The sequence below is a fragment of the Hyperolius riggenbachi genome, chromosome 1 (assembly GCF_040937935.1).
Source record: "Hyperolius riggenbachi isolate aHypRig1 chromosome 1, aHypRig1.pri, whole genome shotgun sequence".
NCBI lineage: Eukaryota > Metazoa > Chordata > Amphibia > Anura > Hyperoliidae > Hyperolius > Hyperolius riggenbachi.
The window spans coordinates 232,276,544-232,297,938 of NC_090646.1; the positions used below are offsets into that span (position 1 = coordinate 232,276,544).

Genomic DNA, 21,395 nt, shown 5'->3' on the forward strand with positions numbered 1-21,395 from the left:
TATCCTTAGCGGTGTTGGTTGAGACTGGGGTTGCTGTGCTGTCGAGCGCTGACCTTCGATAACTAGAACCTCAGTTTTTGTCAGCATTTAGTTTTATCCGGTTATTATTCATCCACTCCTGATGCTCAGCTAAGCACGCGTTTATTTGTGGGGTAGGGTCTGTGATGCCAGGTTTGAATGATAAATATAACTGGGTGTCTGTGTCATCAGCACAGCAATGATATGTCAGGCCATGTTTTTGCATTATATGACTTCTCCAAGTAGCAGCATTCATATAGTGAAAAGTAAAGGGGATAATATTGCACCCTGTGGTACACCATATTTTAGTGTTGTGTGGTGCTGTGTGTTTGTGGGATACCAGCATTGGGTATCTTATGATACATAGCACTGCCATATGCATGTGCTAAGTGTGGGAATGTTTCAGTGATAAAAGGACACCTGGAGTGAGAGGGAAATGGAGGCTGACATATTTATTTCCCTTTAAACAATGCAAATGTCCTGCTGTCCTGCTGATCTTCTAATACTCCAAAGGGAGTCTGACGCGTAATAAAAATAAAACAAAACAGATACTCACCTAAAGAAAGGGAAGGTTCTGGGACCTATAAAGTATACCCATTCCTCTCCTGGTCCCGTCGTCCCCCCAGCACTGGATCCCGTTAGCAGTCTCCGACCGATCGGTGACTGCTCTCTGTTGGTGCCCGAGGCTTTGGAAGCAGGGCTGTGGAGTCGGTACAAAAATCCACCGACTCCGACTCTTCAGTTTAGGATTCCACAGACTCCAACTCCTCGACTCCGACTCCTCTAATTTGCATATTACAATCTTGTTGATTGAAAGTATGTAACATAAAATTCGTCTCTTAACTGCCAACACTTAGGAATTTTAAAAGACAACTGAAATGAGAAGGCTATGTAGACTGCCATATTTATTCCCTTTAGTCATAGACTAAAACTAGTCCTTGGTACGAGTACTTCAAAAAGGTACAGAACGGAACAAAGAACATCTATCAGGCCCTAGGCAATGTAACTGTGGGTGCATGTAAAAATGATGTGCAGGTACTCTGCAGGAGAATGAGGCGATTCTTCCTCTATTACACATTCTTCATGCACAATCTGAACCAGGTTTATGGGTGACAGACAACACCTGTGTTCAATGTGCACAACATTCTCAGTGGATTCCCTACAGCTTTGTGGGGAGTGCATATGCAGAGTATAGTACTACTGTGTAACAAAGTAAACCTGAGACAGATGAAATTAAAGTTTTATACATACCTCGGGCTTCCTCCAGCCCCCTTCAGGCTAATCAGTCCCTCACTGTCCTCCTCCGCTACCTGGATCTTCTGCTATGGGTCCAGGTACTTGAGCCAGTCTGGCGTAGTGCGCATGCACACACTCCACCGCCGGGAGCATACTACACCTGCGCAGCACTATTGCACAGGTGCAGAATGTTCCTGGCTGTGGGAGCGGCACGTGACCGGAGTGCGTTGACTGGCTGAAGTACCGGGACTCATAGCAGAAGATCCAGGTGGTAGAGGAGGACAGCGAGGGACTGATTGGCCTGAAGGGGGCTGGAGGAAGCCCCATGTATATATAACACTTTTCTTTTCATCCGTCTCAGGTACCATTTAATTTGTATTCACCAAACCAAATTTTAACAACATATCAAATTATTTGATTTAATGAGCAAAGGGAGTGCATACATTTGCATAAATCAGCATCAATGCAGAATTATTTCCATCCATTGACCATCTCTATTAGTGACACAGCTACACAGCAGGCTTTATTCTTACAGCATAGATGTTATTTAGTATATATGTTACAGGCAAAGTACGAAATTCAGGCATTATATAGAATGCCTGACCATTTTAGGCAAAGTACAAAATGTCTGTTTTTGTTACGTACTTTGCCTAGGCATTCTATAGAATGCCTGAATTTTGTACTTGGCCTGTAACATATACAGTGAATGTACAACCGACCCGCCTGTAGATGTGAGTGGTCTCTCTCTCTCTCTCTCCTGTTATGTCTGCAGCTCTCTTTAGTTTTTTCAGTAGTGCTCTTGTCTGTGCCTCTGCTTTGCTTTGTCAGTCTCACCAATGGCTGGTCTCTTCTTTAGTCTCTGCCTCTATTTTCTCACAAAAAAAACATGCTTATTTCTTGCTGCCAAGTAGAGCATTGTATCATGACTCTAAACTTATTTTTGTTTTGTTTTTTGCTGCATCATGGCTTTTCAGACTCCTCCCCCTCACTAGCCTTCAACTGCCAAACCCCAACTGCCATTTTTCCCCTGCACATGTCCAGCTTTTCTCTCCTCTTTCCTGTTCATGGGCTCTCCCTGGTGAAATATCAGCATGCATGCATGCACCCATCATCATCACCAGCCTCACTGACTGATATAGGTATGCAGCTGTTACAGTCAAAGTGTGGGAAAAAAAGCAGGCATTCTATAGAGAATCGGGTATTCTACACTTTGCCTGAACGACTTCAGGCATTCTATAGAATGCCTAGGCAAAGTACGTAATGAAACAGATATTTCGTGCTTTGCCTAATCGCTTCAGACATTCTATAGAATGCCTAGGCATTCTATAGAATGCCTGATTTCGTACTTTGCCTGTAACATATACTGTATAAGAGATTCCTGTGTACACATCATATATACAGTCACAATCAGCTATGTATATCTGACTTTAAAAATACGAGAACAGCTTTATTAAAGGGACACTTAAGTCAAAAAAAAAAAAGAGTTTTACTCACCTGGGGCTTCCAATAGCCCCCTGCAGCTGTCCAGTGCCCTCGCTGTCTCCCTCCGATCCTCCTGGCCCCGCCAGCAGCCACTTCCTGTTTTGGTGACAGGAGCTGACAGGCTGGGGACGCGAGTTATTATTCGCGTCCCCAGACACATTAGCACCCTCTATGCTGCTATATGGTATATGATATATGCTACAGCAGAGATGGCGCTATTGTGGCCAGGAACACGAAGAATCACTCGCGTCCCCAGCCTGTCAGCTACTGTCACCGAAACAGGAAGTGGCTGCTGGCAGGGCCAGGAGGATCGGAGGGAGACAGCGAGGGCACCGGACAGCTGCAGGGGGCTATTGGAAGCCCCAGGTGAGTAAAACTCTTTTTTTTTTTTTTTGACTTAAGTGTCCCTTTAAAGCAGCACTAGTAACTAGTTTTGATGGTTTATTTCATTTTTGTGGACTAAGCACAGCTATTACTGTATATATAAATTATGTATGATGACTTTATCTGAGAAATAGAACATTTTATTATATTTTCTATTTTAATTGCAGTTTAAATTCAGTCGGAGTCGGTGCATTTTTTTTCCGACTCCAACTGCAACCACCCAAAATTGCTCCGACTCTGACTCCACGACTCCGACTCCACAGCCCTGTTCGGAAACATGAGCTTCCAAAGCACGCGTGCAGTATAGTGTCTCCCGTCTTTGGGAGCACTTGGGCTCCCGATGACTTCCAAAGCCTCCCGTGGCAGGAGATTTGAACCGGGGATCCAGTGCTGGAAAGCGGGAACTGTGAGTGGAACGGTAATGCTCATTAGAACCCAGAGCCTTCCCTTTCCTTAGGTAAGTATCTGTTTTTTTTATATTGGCTTCAGATTTACTTTAAGCCTCAGTCTCTGAACAAACATGCAGATCAGATGTTTGTGACTTAAGTCTGATTGGCTTAGCTGCATGCTGGTTTCAGGTGTGTGATTCCAACACAACTGATGCCAAAGAGATCAGCAGGACGTCAGGCAACTGGTATTGTTTAAAAGGAAATAAATATGGCCGCCTCAATATCCCTTTCACTTCAGGTGTCCTTTAAGCAAAACTCGTTACACATGAACTCTATTTATGTGCTGAGTGTGGGAAATGATTTGTAGAGATTTGCATTTTGCTAAAAAAAAAAAAAACACTGGTAGAGGAGTCCTTGATGATATGATACTACTTTATGTTGTATATTTGAGAAGCAGATACAGAAAAGGGATGGAACACCGCTCAACTGCACCGTGTAGAGCAGTGCTGGACCCAAGGCAGCTAGGCCCGGATACTGGAATAATGGTAGAAAGAATGTGGTCCGCAACAAGTTCTCTCCACAGATACCGTAGTTTATTTAGGACGTATCCTCACAGCAGATAAAAAGTACATAGCCTATGTACTTTTTATCTGCTGTGAGGATACGTCCTAAATAAACTACGGTATCTGTGGAGAGAACTTGTTGCGGACCACATTCTTTCTACCAATATTTAAGTAGCATCATTTCTTACCTCCTCAGAAGGACAAACCATTATTTAATGGAAAAAGTAATGATTATTCATTATTATTATTCATACACAGTAAACAACGTGTTTCACGGGTCTTGGCTCGCTTCCTCAGGTCAATACAAGTGCCTGTAGAACTTTGTCCTTCTTAGAAGGTAAGAAATGACGCTTCTGAAATATAAAACATATAGTAGTATTATATCATCAAGCGCACCTCCACCAGTGTTTTGTTTAGCATAGTCCATACCCCATAGGGGTTTTTTAGTCAGGAGGACCTTTAGTCTTCACAACTAATCCAGGAGAGCAACCGATCAACATCTGCGCCAACAGACCTGAAACACCGAGTGGGGACGGTTATATTCCCGCAGGCTCAGACACTGGTTGAAAGTTTTGCAACCCACCCTTGTGAGTATAATACTTATACACATGTGCTTACATCACTTTGTCTAACGATACTGCACCATTGGGCTCCTGGTCTCTCTCATTCACAGAGACTTGAAGGTTACGGGTAACCATCAAGAATTGAAACTTTTGCTACTATCCAGAAATTGCATTTTGTTACACGAATAAATCATTGAAATGAATAAGTTGCCGTCTGATTTGTATGCGAGGAAAAATCAGACGCTCTTTTTGGAATCATGCATGCGAATACCTCTAGCCAGATGCATCTTACAACACAGCTGTGCTGACATTGAGTAGCGAAATGTGCATGATGTCACTGTGTGGAAACAGGCCCTAAGTAACATAGTGCAATAATATCTCAATTGAAGTCTTTTATGCAATTGTACACTTGTTATAGTTCAGTCTTTGTAACATTGAAGTGAAATTGGTACTGCAGAGATTTTTTTATGTGTTTTTTTTTGTCCTAGTCAAAATGTGACCATGGGGCCCTTTCTAGTTACACACTTAAAAAAATCTGAGTAGGAGTAACTTCAAACTCTGTCTGTGACAAGAAGGTTTCAGCTACATGGGTGAGTTTTAATCTCAGCACAGTCAACATCAAATGGCTGGATGTGAGCATTGCTTGATTAATCTCATGAGATTAATCGCACAAAAGCAAAAGAGGAGAAAAATTACCAAAAATCTCCTGAAGGCACGATTAAGCACCTGGCCCATTAAACTCTATGGAGATGATTAATCTAGTGAAGTTTACATGACACAATTAAACTGTGGCATTTCTCAACTGTACAAGATATTTGCGCTGCAAGGTCATTAAAAATCTCTGGTATGTCAGGTCAGAGACACTCACAAAAGGATTTTTTTTCTTCCATAAATGCGTATTCTCCCAGAAAAAATGATATAGAAAACTACTCTACAGCTTGGTCTCATATACTTTTTAATATTTTCTTAATCTGTCAGCAGAAAAAAACTATATATATATATATATATATATATATATATATATATATATATACATATGAGAAAGTTACCGTAAGTGGCTAATTAATGAAATAAAATAAAAAATGACTAGTCGTCTCATGTAAAGTATGCCTGGCCTAAATCTGTGGATAGAGCTAGGTACACACATGCAATCACTGCTGTCCATCAGGGATTGGGAATTGACTCTATGGATGACAGTTCGGGGCATGACGCTGATGCATTGCTACATGTTTTGTTACTATGGAGTTGGGCAAAGGGACATTGAGTGACGTACAATGGAGGGAGAACAATAGTTTTGTGTAGAGTTCGGCAAAAATAATCAGGCAGGCCAGATCTCTTGCTGACGCATCGGGGAGCGTCACACTAGATTCTCGCTGGAGGTAGTCTTTAGAGGTCGCCCAAGCTGAGTTTAATCTATTTTGTGTACGAAGTTACCCGAAGTTTCATGTGGCATGATGAGATAAATTTTGGCGCATGTAATACTAACCTACTAAGAAACAAAACCTATCCTACTAAGAAATTGTCTTAAGTCCTGACTATATAATCCTTCCTTATTGCCCAGGCCTGTGACAAAACGCTCTTGCTGTGAACATGTCAGTGGTGCATGCATATAATTTAGTGCTACTAAAAGTTATTTGACCATTTTCATTTGCAGCCAGCTAAGAACTTCCAAAATGACTGTGTGCTCAAATTGCAGTTCATTACAGGGTCCATGCAAAGGACAGAAAGGGGCCCCAGAACAACCACCTTGACAAGTAAAAGGCCCGAGGAGTGGTGATTTAGGAACAGGTGCTCAAATGCCGCCTTAAGATGCATACACACGCTGCATTAAACTAGGCCAGGGCGGCTGATACAGCCTCATGAGAGAATCCAACGCGTGTATGAAAGCCCCCGGACGTCACCTGAAGATCCGACATGCAAAACCTATAGCAAGATACAAGCAACCCCCAAGCACATTGTTCTTTCACTCATCCCCCGGAAGCCAATGCGTCATATGCCACCCCGCCTCCCTACTCCATTGCAACTAATGCTTTGCTAGCCTCTAGGCTAGTGACACATTTGTACAGGAGTTGGCACTGAATGGGCGCTCAAGAGCTCATATCCCGATCTCTGTGGATAAGTCATTTAATGTGTGTATGTAGCCTTACTGTCTCTGGCAGTTCTTTTCTGAAGATATATACCCACTTTAAGGTGCAACTATAACCAATACAAATAGTAAACCATGTAACAGACAGCTTATAAATGAATGTTGAATGCTTATAAAATGTAAACCAGTTTGTAGCAGTCCTGTTAACCAAGCTAGTACTACATTTCTAAAAAAGTAACTTGGGTTATATACCCACCATGTTTTCTTCATCTGTCCCTGGCCTGCCAGATACGGTCTAGCACATTTTGGTACTGTGGGACACACCCCCTTCTCTTGAGGCACTACGAAGTGGTGATAAGCTTCAAGTCATTAATCAGGACTGCAGTGACTTACCTCCATTGTCGAGAGAGGCCTAGTGAAGGAGGACAGTGGTGGTCCCATGGCTTCAATTTGTTTTTGAAATAGACCTGAAATGAAGTTCAGTCTTAAACTGAGAATGACCCCATTCAGTAGTGTGTTTCTACTAACATTTGCCCTAAAGGGTTTCTTCTTCTTCATTGGCAAGCTTCAGGTAAACCCGACTGCCAACAAGAAGAAGGTGGTTCTAGCTCTGGACAACTGATCAGAGGTTTTGTTTGGCCAGACCCTTCCACTATACTATGGAAGGAGAAGAAACATTTGAGAGAGGCTGTGAGTGCAGGCACATTACTGGTGGGGCCAGTCTTTGTTTAAAACTTCCTGTAGACTTTAAGGAAGAAAAGGTATTTACAGTATTCAAGACAGCACTACTTTAAGGGCCAGTTCCTACAAAAAAATTACCCATTTTGGACTTTTTTTTAATGCTATGCTCATTGCAGGAAGCAGATCCTTATGTTATGTTATGTTTTTTTTTGGAATGGGGAGAAGTATGAAAGGAAAGCCTAGGAGAACAGACAGTGGTGGCTGGTCTGTTTCACCCACTTCGATCACTATTGTTAAGCAAATATGTGCCTTCCCAGTTCCAATGCTGCAGACTCCTCCACTTGGTCCCAAGACACAGATTGGTGCTGGGCAGAAGCATCGGAACCCCTATAGGGTTGCAAAAGACCAATGGGAATCCTTAGCAACAGGAGATTTCTCATTCATGGTGGGCCAATGAAAATTCTACCTGTTGCTAGGGAGCATTGTCTATTTCTCATATGGAGAACCCATATTCCTGCCGACCCCTGGGCTGTGTACGAGGGATCGAGCGGAGCAGTCATTAGTGGCGAAACTGAAACTGTGGCGATCACAATCAAATCAGAAGGGTAGATGGTGGAGCAGACAGAGCCGATGACTGTAAGCTGATTACCCCGCCTGTTTTGCATCTACCCAAATGGGAACAGGCCCTTACTGTTTTGCTCATGGCATAGGAAGAGTTAGTTTATATATTTTCTTTCTCCTGGAATTCAGCTTAATCCCCCCTCATCTGTTAGTAATCACAAGTGTAATCTGATCTCTCAGCTGTGTCAGTACAGAAATTCGGCAGTCCTCGGCAGACACAGCTAATATATGAACACAGGATGTTAACCCTTTGTCTGCTTGCATGAAAACAGGTAGTAGACACACTGCAGTTTTATTGCACAAATTCTGTAATATGTAACAAGAAACGTTTTTCTTTAAAAGTTATTATGCTGTTGCTTATCTTTTAGAGTGAGGGGGGAGTTCTGAGTTCAGGTCCGTTTTAACTTACATTTGGGTTAATTTATACCAGTATTTCTCAACATTTTTACAGCATGTACCCCTTTATGAAAGGTGGTGTTTATTGAGTCCCCCTGTGATGAACATTGTCGTCAGTACCCCTTGACACATATATATTTAGAATTTTTTTTGTAGTCCTCAATATCTGGGTGTAAATGCTATGCAAACATCCACGTATGCTTTTAATTAACTAAATCTACTTATTCCAGCTTATTACTACATGATTCATCACGTTTTACTCCCCAAGCTCACTGCAATAGTCGACCAAGTGTGACAAGTTCAAGTATCCCCTTAACACACCACAAGTAGCCCCACGGCTACGCGTATCACATGTTGAGAACCGAGGATTTATAGGACTCATCATCACTAACATGATCAATTTCTTTTGACCCTTTTAGGTGCAGAGGTACACAGCAGCAAGACAGCAAAAGTATGTAGGGAATAATGAAACCAATGTAATGCTAAAACGTAATTTAGCACAGTAACCTTACTCCTAACTGGCAGCAGAAACTGGAAGCTGTTTGGGAAGGATGTTTTGAAGGGAAAGTCTGCCATGTGTCCTCAAATTGGAATGTGCATTAGCTGACCCATCTTTGCCACGGTCAGATTATTGCTATTATGTTTCCTGGGTGACTAATTTTCTGCTTCAGGTCAGTGCACTGAGAGTACGTATGTCTGTCACAGGATAGACTGATCCAGTTCTGTCTAGAAAGAACAGAGGCAAGTCCTGCCTGATATTTACCATTACACCGTGTGCTCAGTCACAGCAAGCGGTTTTTTCTTTTCAGTGCATAGAAGCCTCACAAAGGATGCAGAGTTTTATTCACTTCTCAATTCACCCTATACTGCTTGCAAAAAGTAGAACTGTACAAGGTAGATATACAGTAGAGTAACTTAGGAACCCTAGTGCGAGTTTTACACTGGCCACCCTAAAGCATTCTATACCTAACAACTGATATGGAGCACCAGAACCTACAAGGAGAGCTGCAGTGTCAGAGAGGTGTAAACTGGAGGGGAGGAGAACAGTCTATTAATGGTTCCAGGAAATCAAAGCACAATAGAGGTGATCATTACTAGCTTAACACCAATAAAGAGCTAACAAAGCAGGGAAAGGAGGTGTTCCAGGGGCCTTGGTGCGGTCGCTACCTCTGCATCCCCTATTGCTACGCTACTGTAGATTTATTATAATGCTATACTAGGAAAGCAACATTTCTCCTACTGCAAAGTCTATAGAGACAGGAAAGTGGTAAAGCAGTGGAAAGTAGTAGTAAAGCCTGTGGAGGAAGGACAGCTAAATATTTTAGCCAACGTGATGTAAAATGACCATAAAAGTAGAGATATCAGCTATGCCAATGCAACAGGAATAGATTGTTTTGTTTCAATTGTAGTAAAAGTTATTTTTGCAGACTAATAGTGGTGATGTGCCAGCTTTATAAATAGCTTGCTGTAGTATTTCATTGGAATAAATGTTCTTATAACATAGGTAAGCTGAATAAATGCTAAATTGCCTGCTAATTTATAATGCAATTGTAATCCATTATGATTGTGGCACCCTGAAAGTAAGGCTGAAGCCAATTAAAAAAAGCAAAAACAAAACAGATACCTTAAAGGAGTACTATAGGGGCTTCTAATGGTCCCCCGCAGACACTCTGTGCCCGTGTAGTCACTCACCGATGCTCCGGCCCCGCCTCCAGTTCACTTCTTGAATTTCAGACTCCTTGCCGGTCTAATTCCCCCGGCAAGGAGGCAGCGCAGCGCTTTTTAAAAAAAAAAAAAAATTTAAATCGCTTCCGGCGATCGGAGTAAGCATGAAATCCCATTCAGAACGGGATTTCCTGCTGGGCTTCCCGGTCGCCATGGCGACGGGGCGGGATGACGTCACCGACACCGTGACGTCATAGGGAATCCCGGGCCACCCCTCAGCGCTGCCTGGCCCTGATTGGCCAGGCTGCGCAAGGGGTCTGGAGGGGGGGGGCGCGACGTTGCGGATAGCGGCGGATCGGCTGCGATCGGATGTTACAAGCAGCTAGCGAAGTGCTAGCTGCTTGTAACAAAAAAAAATATGCAAATCGGCCCAGCGGGGCCTGAGAAATCCTCCTGCGCAGGTTTCCCCGGACTGAGTTCGGGATAACCGGCAAGGAGGTTAAAGTCTGAAAACCACTGCGCCTGCATTGCCATGTCTTCGCACCCGCTGACGTCACCAGGAGCGTACTGCATAGGCCTAGTATGGTCTGTGACTGCCCAGTACGCTCCTGGTGACGTCAGCGGGAGTGAGGACACGGCAATGCAGGCGGAAGGGTTTTTTAGACTTTAAATTCTGAAATTCCAGAAGTGAACCAAAGGCGGGGCCAGAGCATTGGTGAGTGGCTGCACGGGCACAGGATGTCTGCGGAGGACCATTAAAAGCCCTGGGTAAGTTCAACTCATTTTCCCCCGACCCCTACAGTATTCCTTTAAGAGAGGGAAGGCTCTGGGTCCTATAGAGCCTATTCCGTTACTCTTACGGTCCCTTCATTCCAGCACTGGCTTTCCCATTAGCAGTCCCCAGCCGATGACTCACAGAGTGCTGCTCTCTGCCGTTGCAGGAGGCTTTGGCATTGTTCGGCAGCCCAAGTGCTCCATATTGCAGTTTCTCCTGGTTTCAAATAGCTGTAGGAGCTGCCATGTCCCAGGAGGAAGGGGAAATTAACCTCCCTCCCCTTCTCACTGCCCTTAGCATGTACCTGAGGGGAAAAAAAGTGCCCCTAGGTGGTACTTACTTTGGGAGGGGGAAGCCTCTGGACCCTAAAGAGGCTTCCTCCATCATCCTCAACTGAGGAGATCAAGTGCTTGGACCCCTGAAGATCCGGCAAACAGGGTCTTGTCAGCGGTGCGCACAGGTACACTAGACGTTTTTCGATGTGCTCTGACGGAAATATACCCGAGCCCGGTAGGGTCCGCTGTAATGCGCAGGCACAGACAATTCACACATGTGTAGTAGAGTGAACCCAATCAGGCTCAGCTATTTCCGCCAGAGCTTGAGCGGAAAGCTGCCGATTGTAAATACTGTTGTCAGTGTTGCTGCAGGTGAGCCAGTGCAAGAATAAGCTGGCTGAGGAGGATCATACCTCCCAACTTTTGGAGCCAGGAAAAAGGGACACTAAGACACGCCCCTGACACACCTTTAACCATGCCTCAATTTTTAAAGCCACGCCCCTCCCTATACAATTTCCCCCTCCATCCTATGCAGATTGGCGCACGGAGCGATGGTAGGCAAGCTATTTAAAGAATAATTACAGCACACATATGTATGAAAGGATATAAATTAGAGTAAACAGCTCTACATGAAGAGTTATGAATATATTAAATAAGAAAATAAAGACTGAAATGTGCAAAATAATAAATTCTTTATTTCTGGCAAAAAACTTCACATATCAGAAATGTTAACACAGTGCCTTCAAATGCATAACTCTAGTCTCAAGACTGTAAATGCATAAAATCACACAACTAACCCTAATTCTTGTCTTGTAAGATCTTGAATCACAATATGGGTTATTAATAAGAGCAATAGCACAGAGGAATGCAACCAATGTGATTGATACATACAGAATTTCTAGCACTTCACAAGCATATTGAAAGATAAGATATCCACCTCACTATTCAGATGCTCTGTAACCAGATAGCCAGGGTAGAAATCCTGTCTCACTGTCTCTCAACTTCAAAGACATTCCTGGCTGAGCCTATAGTTTTATGTTATGCTGCTGATGAAGTTCAGTGTGAGGCAAAGCTGCAGTGTGATGTGATGCATGCATTGGAGTGTTCTCTGTAAGGACTCTGGGCAGGGAAACAGTTAACTCTCCTGCTCTGTGAAGAGGTCGGGACATTTGACCAGTGCCTGTGATAGAGGCTGCAAATTGTTAGTGTCACGGCAAAAACGTGACACTTGCCCGGTCTGGAGGATGGCGTAAACCTCACTGGGATCCAGAGGCTTCTCCCTACCGAAGTATGTACCCCCCAGGGTTTTTCCCTACAGGTTTCTCTAATTGTTTGATGCACAGTGTCATGCACCCCCCCCCCCCCACACACACACACACACAGCTAATGAGAACTTTTGTTTGCTTGCTGCTACTGAGCAATAATTACTAATTGCAACAATTTCCGTGGGCCCTGCTGTCCAGGAAGTTAAAAATGCTGATCTGTAACGAAAAACCTCCCCTGGGGGGTACACACCTCAGGCTTCCCCCGTCCTCCTCGGTCCCACGGTGGCGGCGAAATTCCTCCTGGAGCGGCGGTGATGTAAATATTTACCTTTTGGCCCCAGCGCAGGCACCACTCCTTACCACGGAGATAGGCGGAAATAGCCGATCTCCGTCGGGCCACTCTACTGCGCAGGCGCAAGTCTCCTGCGCCTGCGCAGTAGAGCGGACCCGACGGAGATTGACTATTTCCGCCTATCTTCGCCAGAAGAGCCGCAACAGCGCCCCCGCTGGAGCCTGGAAAGGCAAACATTGAACAGGCTGTCGAGCTGCTGTTCGGAGTGCTGCAGCGATACCCCCGTGGGACAGAGGAGGACGGGGGAAGCTTCATTAGGATCCGGAGGCTTCCCCCTCCCGAGGTGAGTACCTTCCAGGGGACGTTTTTATTGTTACAGTGTCTCTTTAAAGTCTGAACAAACACCATACAGCCAAAAAGATTATTCAGGATTCTGACACTCTAAAGGCTCATAAAAACGGGTGAAAAAATTGCCTGAAATGAACGACGCATCAATCAGATATCGGGCAGTCTATAAAGAATCAAACAATGAGTAAAATATACAGATAATCGTTCTTAGACAGCAGTGTGTACAGAACTATGAACGATTATTAAACGATGTGTCAGCCAAGTCTACTGTGCTTGTCCCAAGTTCTGCATCGTTTAACAATCTGTTTGTGTAGCATATCGTGCACAGTCGTTCACCTCAGATTGCTGTGTATATTTTGAAAGATCAATCATGGAACGATTATTCATCTGCCAATTACCACAACCCAACTTTGAGTGTGTACGTAACTTTATGCCTGTACCAGACTTTACCAACATATCTGTTATCTACACATCAGGTCTAATCTAGGCACAGACAGAAAGGAAATAGATTACAGAAAGAACTGAACAGGGAGCTGAGGCTTCAAATTGTTTATTTCATTCGTTTATTTTCGCCTTGGGTGTTCTTTGCGTTCAAGTCTATGAGAGCCCACTAAAATCACATAGCAAGCATGGTACTATGCGATTCTCTTGCAATTTTCCTTTGCTGTATGAAGCCCCTCCCCATATCTTCAGGAAATCACACCATGGATAAGTGACGATCACATAAAACATCCTGCCACAATGCATGGAAAATCGTACTTGTAAACTGCGATCAGATCGCAGTGTCTTTGCCTTAAAGGACAACTGTAATGAGAGGGATATGGAGGCTGCCATAATTATTTCCATTTAAGCAATACCAATTGCCTGGCAAGCCTGCTGACCCTCTGCCTCTATGGCTTTTAGCCATAGACCCTGAACAAGCATGCAGCAGATCAGGTGTGACATTATTGTTAGATCTGACAAGATCATCTGCATGCTTGTTTCTGGTGTGATCCAGACACTACAGCAGCCAAATAGATCAGCAGGGCTGCCAGGCAACTGGTATTGCTTAAAAGGAAATAAACATTGCAGTGTTGATATTCTACTCACTACAGTTTTCCTTTAACTGAACACTGGCGTATGGGTCACGGTCACAGAAGGGGGAACAGCGGGTGGGGGATGTGCATAAAGCAGCTGAGCATTTTAATCGGATACTCACATTGCCGGGGGATTCAGCGCCACATGTACTACTTACTTCCTGAGCCTGTATTCCATCTCATAGTAACACTAGAGGGCGCTGGATCCCTCAGCAACGGGAATATCTGATTTCCATGCTCAGCAGCTCTATGCGCCCGCCGCTGTGACCCTCCCTCCACCTGGCTACCAACACTGGGGGCACCTATAGCTGGCTACCTATACTGGGGGCACCTATAGCTGGCTACCTATACTGGGGGGACTTTTACCCATCTACCTAAACTAGGGGCACCTATACCTGGCTAACAATACTGGAGGCATCATGGGGGGGGGGTAAGGCAGTGGGGTACAGCTAGCTATCATACTGGTGAAGGGGCCCATCTGGCTACCATACTGGGGGGCAGGGCGGGAGCTACCATAGGAAAAATAGGCAGTTGCCCCAGAGCCTGTAGGGGCCCCCAAGTTGTCCCTCCCCATCTGAACTGTTGCTCCCAAGGGACACTGCAGAGTCTGTTAAGTTGGGGGATGATTGGGGGAGGGAAAGCAGCCAGCTCAGGGGCCCAGGAGGGAAATTTGGCTGCAACAAAGGGCCTCTTATGACGCTTTTTGGTCAGGGTGGTGTCTGTTGGGGGGCCCCCAGGCTAAACTTGCCCTAGGGCCCCATTGTTACTTGAACCGGCCCTGCTGGGGGGGTTACATCTGGCTACTATACTAGCGGATCAGCTGATTTTGGTGCGCGGCTCTGAGAGCCGTTGTGGGAGGGAGCACATTATTTAATGTAGTGGGGGGGAGGCAGGTCCAAATTTTGCATTGGGTCCCAGAGGTCTGTAGCTACACCACTTTAACTGAGGGTTACAAAGGTCTACAAAGATTAGTATTGGGGAGGAGGTTAGGGTTAAGCTATGGTGTTAAATACAATAATTCATGATTATCTTAGGAGAAAATCTATCATCCATCATTCATGACATATCACTAAACGACAAAGAAGTGCCATGTCTTTCTTTGTTCTTCTGTCTACCAGCTGCAGTTCACTTGTCACCTTCTTTCTCCATAGAAGACAACAGACTTCTCGGCTGTAGTGGGTGACAATTAATTAGCATTTATACAAAAGGGTCCACAGAGGTATCAGAGTTGTGTATAATGTTTTTTTTTTATTAGGGAAACCTGGAAATTGTTCACCAATCATAGACACACATATAGCCACAAGTATGTTATTATATTTATAACATTTAATATTTTGAGTTAAAGGCAGTTATCAAATCCTCTAGACTACCATTTTCTACCATTTTTCTGTTTGCAGAAATATTTCATAGGGTCACCTGAGGTACCCCAATCTTATATGTTCAATCTACTAAAAGGAATCATGGCACAAAAAAGAAGAAAAGCTCTAGTTGTGAAGCAAAAAAGTTAATTGTAGTTACTGTATTTTTCTGAATGTAAGATGCACTTTTTCTGCCCAAAAAATTAGGAGAAAAAGACCCTGCGTCTTATGTTTTTAAAGACAAGGAGTCCCCGACTTACGATCCCCCGACAATATGAACCACTGACCTGCTGCGATGTCAGGGACTCCCTGCCTTGTCCCCCTGTGTGGTTACCCGGCCCCCTCGCATGTCTCCTCTGCTTCCCGTGTGGAAAATCAATTAGCGGCAGTGTAGCTAACCTCACCAGCGACGAGTGCAGACCTCTCATCTCCGGCACGGTTCCCCTAGTGATGCCTTCTGCTGATGATGCCATCAGCAGAATCCGTCACCAGAGGGAGCCACGCGGGAGAGGAGAGGTTTGTGCTCACTGCTGGAATCTCTGATGAGGTGAGCAACGCTGCCACTACATGATTTTACACAGGGGACATGCGGGGGGGGGGGGGGGGGGGGCTGATAGAGGCCCACACAGGAAGTCAAGAGGGGAGACAGAGGCATTCACAGGTGAACGAGAGGGGATACACAGGGGGGCCCAAGCGGACACAGGAATACACAGGGGAACAGGAGGGGACACAAAGGGGAACAGAGTACCACACAAAGAATAGAAGGGGACACACAGGGGCAAGGAGGACATACAGGGGGACCAGAGAAGAACAGGAGGACAATGATTGGGGAAGAACATCTACAAGATGCTCCTAGAACATGGACGTAGAAGGTTTAGTAATTTTTCCCCTGGTTTTTGCCCTGTAAACCTAGATGCGTCTTATATTCCGGAGCATCTTAAATTCCAAAAAATACGGTATATATTTTGAGCTTTATTACAGATGAGTGGTGAGGCACCAAAGTCCCAGATTTAAATCTCATCCAGGGTACTATCTGCATGGAACTTTTATGTTCTGAGTGTTTATATGGTTTCCCCCCAGGTGATCTTATTTTTAGGTTAACTGGCATCAAGATCCTATGTTTGGCGTACAAAGCTATACACAAGTCCTGCCTGAACTACATCTCTGATCTTATCAGCAGATCCACTCCTGGCCGCCCATTTCACTCCTCTATCAATCTCCTAACTTCCATGCGCAACTACAGTACTTGACTAGAGCTGCTCCCATCCTGTGGAACTCTCTCCCACAACATATCAGGCTTGCCCCCTCCTTTAACACCATCAAAGAAGCCCTCAAAACTCACTTCTTCAAGAAAGCCTACCCCACCTCACAGCTGCCCTAACTCTCTCTGACAAGAACCTCTTGATGCAGCCACCCTCCTTTTGCGGCACCACCCCTCCCTCTAGATTGTAAACCTGTGGCAAGGCCCTCTCTCCTTGTGTATTATACTTGATTGTGCACTCTATGCACAGAATTATGAGAACTTGTATTATTGGCACTACTACTCTATTGTATGATCTGGCATTGTGTATCTTATAGCCTGTATTGTGTTGTTGGTCACCCCCGTTATCATTGTCTGTAACCTTATTTATTGTACAGCTCTGTGTAATTTGTTGGCGCTATATAAATTTAATAAATAATAATCCCCTTGGCAGGTCATTGTGCACCTATGGGTTTTTCTGCTGTGAGAGGTTACGTTTTTTTAACTATTAGGCTTGGTTCCTACTTGCTAACCATTGTGTATGTTTTTGCAAGCTCCACTAAGCACAGGAAGTAAATTATAATATTAAAAATAGGATCCGCTTCCACTAAATAAAAAAAGGGATCCATTTGCTGCAATGCATTTTTATGGATGAGCTGATGCATTACCCATCGCTACGCATCCACCCATGGAAGCGACAGTAAGACAGAGCGGAGTGGCCTCAGAACTGTTTGCTCTGAGCCGAACAGATCAGTCGCAAATGGGAACCGAGTCTGTAATCACTGAAGCTAGCTGTTAACATTCTGGCCCCTAGTGTTTAGATTCAACTTGTAAGCCCTCGGCACAGGGAGCCACATCTGAGCGCAGCCATGCTCAGACACAACCTGTCATGCTTCCCTGCTGCCAGGTAACACCTGCCATTCAGGTACATTTAAATTGCACTAGAATGGTGCTCATAGATGGCCGACTGGACTTAGAACTCCCCAAAGGAACAGCTAAGATCCACGACAGTAGGAGAGACTGTGAAAAGTTAGGCCTAAGATTGATGTATATGTTTGGAAGGTGTCTGGAACTGATTAAAGGGTGACTGCAATCCATTGGTGCCCGGAACCTTTGTTTTCTCTTGTGCACTTGAGACTGTGAAAACCAGGAAAACTGCAAAGTTTTCTCGCATACAAATTTTCCAGACACTATTCGCGTTCATTATGGTGCAAGATGTATGGTTTTTTCATACATGTGAAAACGCAAAATCCAAATTTGCAATTTTGAAAAAGAATCTGAATCTCTATTGACTTTCATTGTATGTGTCCACGAATGCATTTTTGCAAAATTGCAATGTTTGATAAGTGTGAACTTTACCTCACAGAATAAGAGACAGTGGATTAGCCCAGGTAAGATACATAACAATGGGTAAGCAGGGGCGTAGCAATAGGGGTTGCAGAGGTAGCCACCGCATCGGGGCCCTTGGGCCAGAGGGGCCCCGAAGGGCCCTCCCTCAACTACTGTATTAGCTCTCTATTGGTCCTATGCTCATAATAATCACTTCTATAGGTACTTTGAATAGTGGTAATTATTAACAAACTGTTCCCCATCCCCTTCTTGCACCTCAGACACTGTAGTTACCATTGGCAGGTTTTGGTGCGCCGTATCAATTGCTATGTATAGAGTGCTTGGGGGGCCCCATTGTAAAACTTGCATCGGGGCCCACAGCTCCTTAGCTACGCCACTGTGGGTAAGACTGTGCAAATCAGGAACTTCGAGCCTTTGTATCTGCTTACAGAAGTTTAGATGTCTTGAAAGGATCATCTGATAGTGGTTAGCATTGACCGTGGATTTTTATACCTTAGACTTTGCGCAGGTTCATCGTAGAAACATGGTAGAAATGTGATGGGTACAGTGCTGCCCATAATTATTTATAAACACAGAAGGATCCGCAAACCAAGCATCGGTTGAAAAACGCTGATGTTCTTTATTCAGGAGTTTCACATGACAAGTGCAATAAAACCACAAGGTTCAACTAACGCGTGTCGGGATAATTATTTATACCCATGGCAAATTTTGACTTAAAGGGAACCAGAGACGAAGCACCCTCATGTATTTTACCATATATATCAGCGGGAACATTAGAGAAAACACCCACCCTGCTCTCTGTTACATTCTTCACTGTTCAGCTTGCTTCTTATCACCCCAGATTAAATCCCTGATAGAGCATTCAGTCTGGCTTTGCTCAGGAATCTTTATAGCTGAGTCTGTTTTCTCTGATGTCTTTTCAAGCCCAAGCCTGACCCCTTCTGGCTCTGTTATAATGACTCGGCTATAAAGATTCCTGAACAAAGCCAGACTGAATGCTCAGCCTGGGATTTTATCAGGGCTGATAACAAGCAGGCTGAGCAGTGAAGGATGAAACAGAGAGCAGGGTAGGTGTTTTCTCTAATGTTCCCACTGATATATATGGAAAATACATGAGGGTGCTTCGTCTCTGGTTCACTTTAAAGTTACTTTTATTTAACCAGTAAGTAATTTTTTGGCTGAGAAATGACATACAGTAGGTGTCTCCCAAAAGATAATAAGACGATGTACAAGAGGCATTATTGTGGGAAAAAACATTTCCCACAAATTGTGGTGAAAAACATTTCACAGCTTTTTTTTTACATATGAGCAAAAAGTGTCCATTCCAAAATTATTCATACCCTTCACAAACTGTCACAGTCTCTCTCAACAGCTCTCTGCAGTTGGTTTGTGGACAGTCATGGCTAAGACAAAGGAGCTCAGTGAGGACCTGCGGCTGCACACAAATCAGGAAAGGGCTACACGGCCATTTCTAAATAATTTCCAGTTCCAGTGACTACAGTGCAAAATATTATAAAAATACAAGATGTTCTGCACTGTGGAACATCTCAGAGGATGTGGTCGGCAGCCAAAAGTGACACCTGTGCTGGCCAGAAGGATAGTGAGAGAGGTGAAAAAGAATCCAAGGATCACCACCAAGGCCATCCTGGTGAATCTGGGCTCTGCTGGTGGCAATGCCTCAAGGCAGACAATCCAACGCACACTGCTGGGTTCCACGGATGCAGACCAAGGAGGATACCACTTCTCCAGATAAGGCACACAAAAGCTCGCTTAGCCTTTGCAAATGCTCATCTGGACAAAGAAGAAGACTTCTGTTCTTCTGTGTTATGGTCAAATGAAACAAAAATTGAATTGTTTGGTCACAATATTTCCTTTGCTGTAAAAAGGGAGAAGCCTTCAACTCAGAGAACACCATACCCACTGTCAACCATGGTGGTGGGATCCTAATGCTTTTGGGGGTGTTTGTCAGCCAATGGACCAGGGAACCTAATCACAGTAAACGGCACCATAAAAAAAAAAAATTGTAATACATGAGGATTCTCAACAACAACATCAGGCAGTCTGCAGAGAAACTTGACTTTGGGCACCAGTGGACTTTTCAGCATGACAATGACCCAAAACACACAGCAAAAGTGGTGAAGAAATGGTTAGCAGACAACAAGATTAACATTTTGGAGTGGCCCAACTAGAGTCCTGACTTGAATCCAATTTAGAATGTGTGGAGGAAGCTAAAGATCAGGGTAATGTCAAGAACACCCTCCAACCTGAAATATTTGGAGCTCATTGCTAAAGATGAATGGGCAAAACTACTTGTGGAGACATGCAAAAAGCTGGTCTGCAATTATAGGAAGAGTTTGATTGCTGTAATAGCCAAGAAAGGCTTTTCTATTGATTATCAAGACGGGTATGAATAATTTTGGACTGGACACATTTTGCTCAAATGTAAACAAAAGCTGACAAATGTTTTTTTCCCACAATAATGCCTCTTGTACATCGTCTTATTATCTTTTGGAAGACACCTATGTCATTTCCCATCAAAAAATTACTTGCTGGTTGAACAAAAGTAACTAAGTAAAAAAAGTACCAGGGGTATGAATAATTATGGGCAGCACTGTATATCTTGCATTAGCAATGCAATTATATTGTTCAATGCAATTCACCAGTGTGAAAGTAGCAGAAAAGCATTTGGTAGCTTTAGGTGGCAGTTCTCGGTGATTGACTTTTGTAAGCCTCACAGCGGAATACAGGAGCATGAAGTGTAAAGATCCTGGAAGCAAGCGCCTTAGACAATGGGAAAAATTGGGAACGAAATGCGGTGTTTGCACAAATTAAGGTAAACAGCGATAAAAGACTGTATTGAACTTGTTCATTCATTTTAATGAGAGCCAATGCCGTTGTTTAGCTTTAATGCTAGGAGGGAAGTTACGCATCAGGAAAGAGTTAACAATAATTATAGGCTAGGCATCAGGAGTCTAAAGCAAACCTGAAGTAAGGAAACTCAGGTAATACCTGCTGTATATAGAGGGATGGCTTTGGCTTCATCCGTCATTCCTGCTCCATACAACCGGCTGTGTCTTCAGCAACTCCTCGGACAACCTCTGGAAGTACTCGCGTCCTTCAGTGGTTCCAAAGATGGAGGCATCCATAGTGTACATGGGCATACAGATGCCCTCGTCTTCTGAAGTACTTGAGGCCGCGAGTACTTCCGAAGGCTGCACATGTAGTGCCTTATTCAACTAAGTAGGTCAAATGGTTGGATAGTGTACTGGCTAAGGGTTCTGCCTCTGACACAGGCAACCAGGGTTCAAATCTCTGCTCTTCCTGTTCAGTAA

At 44.2% G+C, this 21,395-nt stretch overlaps 1 protein-coding gene across 12 annotated transcripts in view; it reads left to right on the top strand.

Moving 5' to 3' along the window:
- The first annotated feature begins 2,288 nt into the window (after positions 1-2,288).
- CXXC4 (CXXC finger protein 4) overlaps positions 2,289-21,395 on the top strand; it is a 260,319-nt gene continuing 241,212 nt past the window's right edge. For 9 of the 12 annotated variants that reach the window (XR_011019360.1, XR_011019361.1, XM_068231479.1 and 6 more), the window contains exons 1-3: positions 2,289-2,393; positions 3,288-3,577; positions 8,839-8,870. The gene's annotated coding sequence lies outside the window, so the exon portion shown is untranslated. Of the gene's footprint in view, positions 2,394-3,287; positions 3,578-8,838; positions 8,871-9,027; positions 9,091-21,395 lie in introns of those variants that run through there. The other 3 variants (XM_068231431.1, XM_068231442.1, XM_068231469.1) reach the window with 3 other exon arrangements.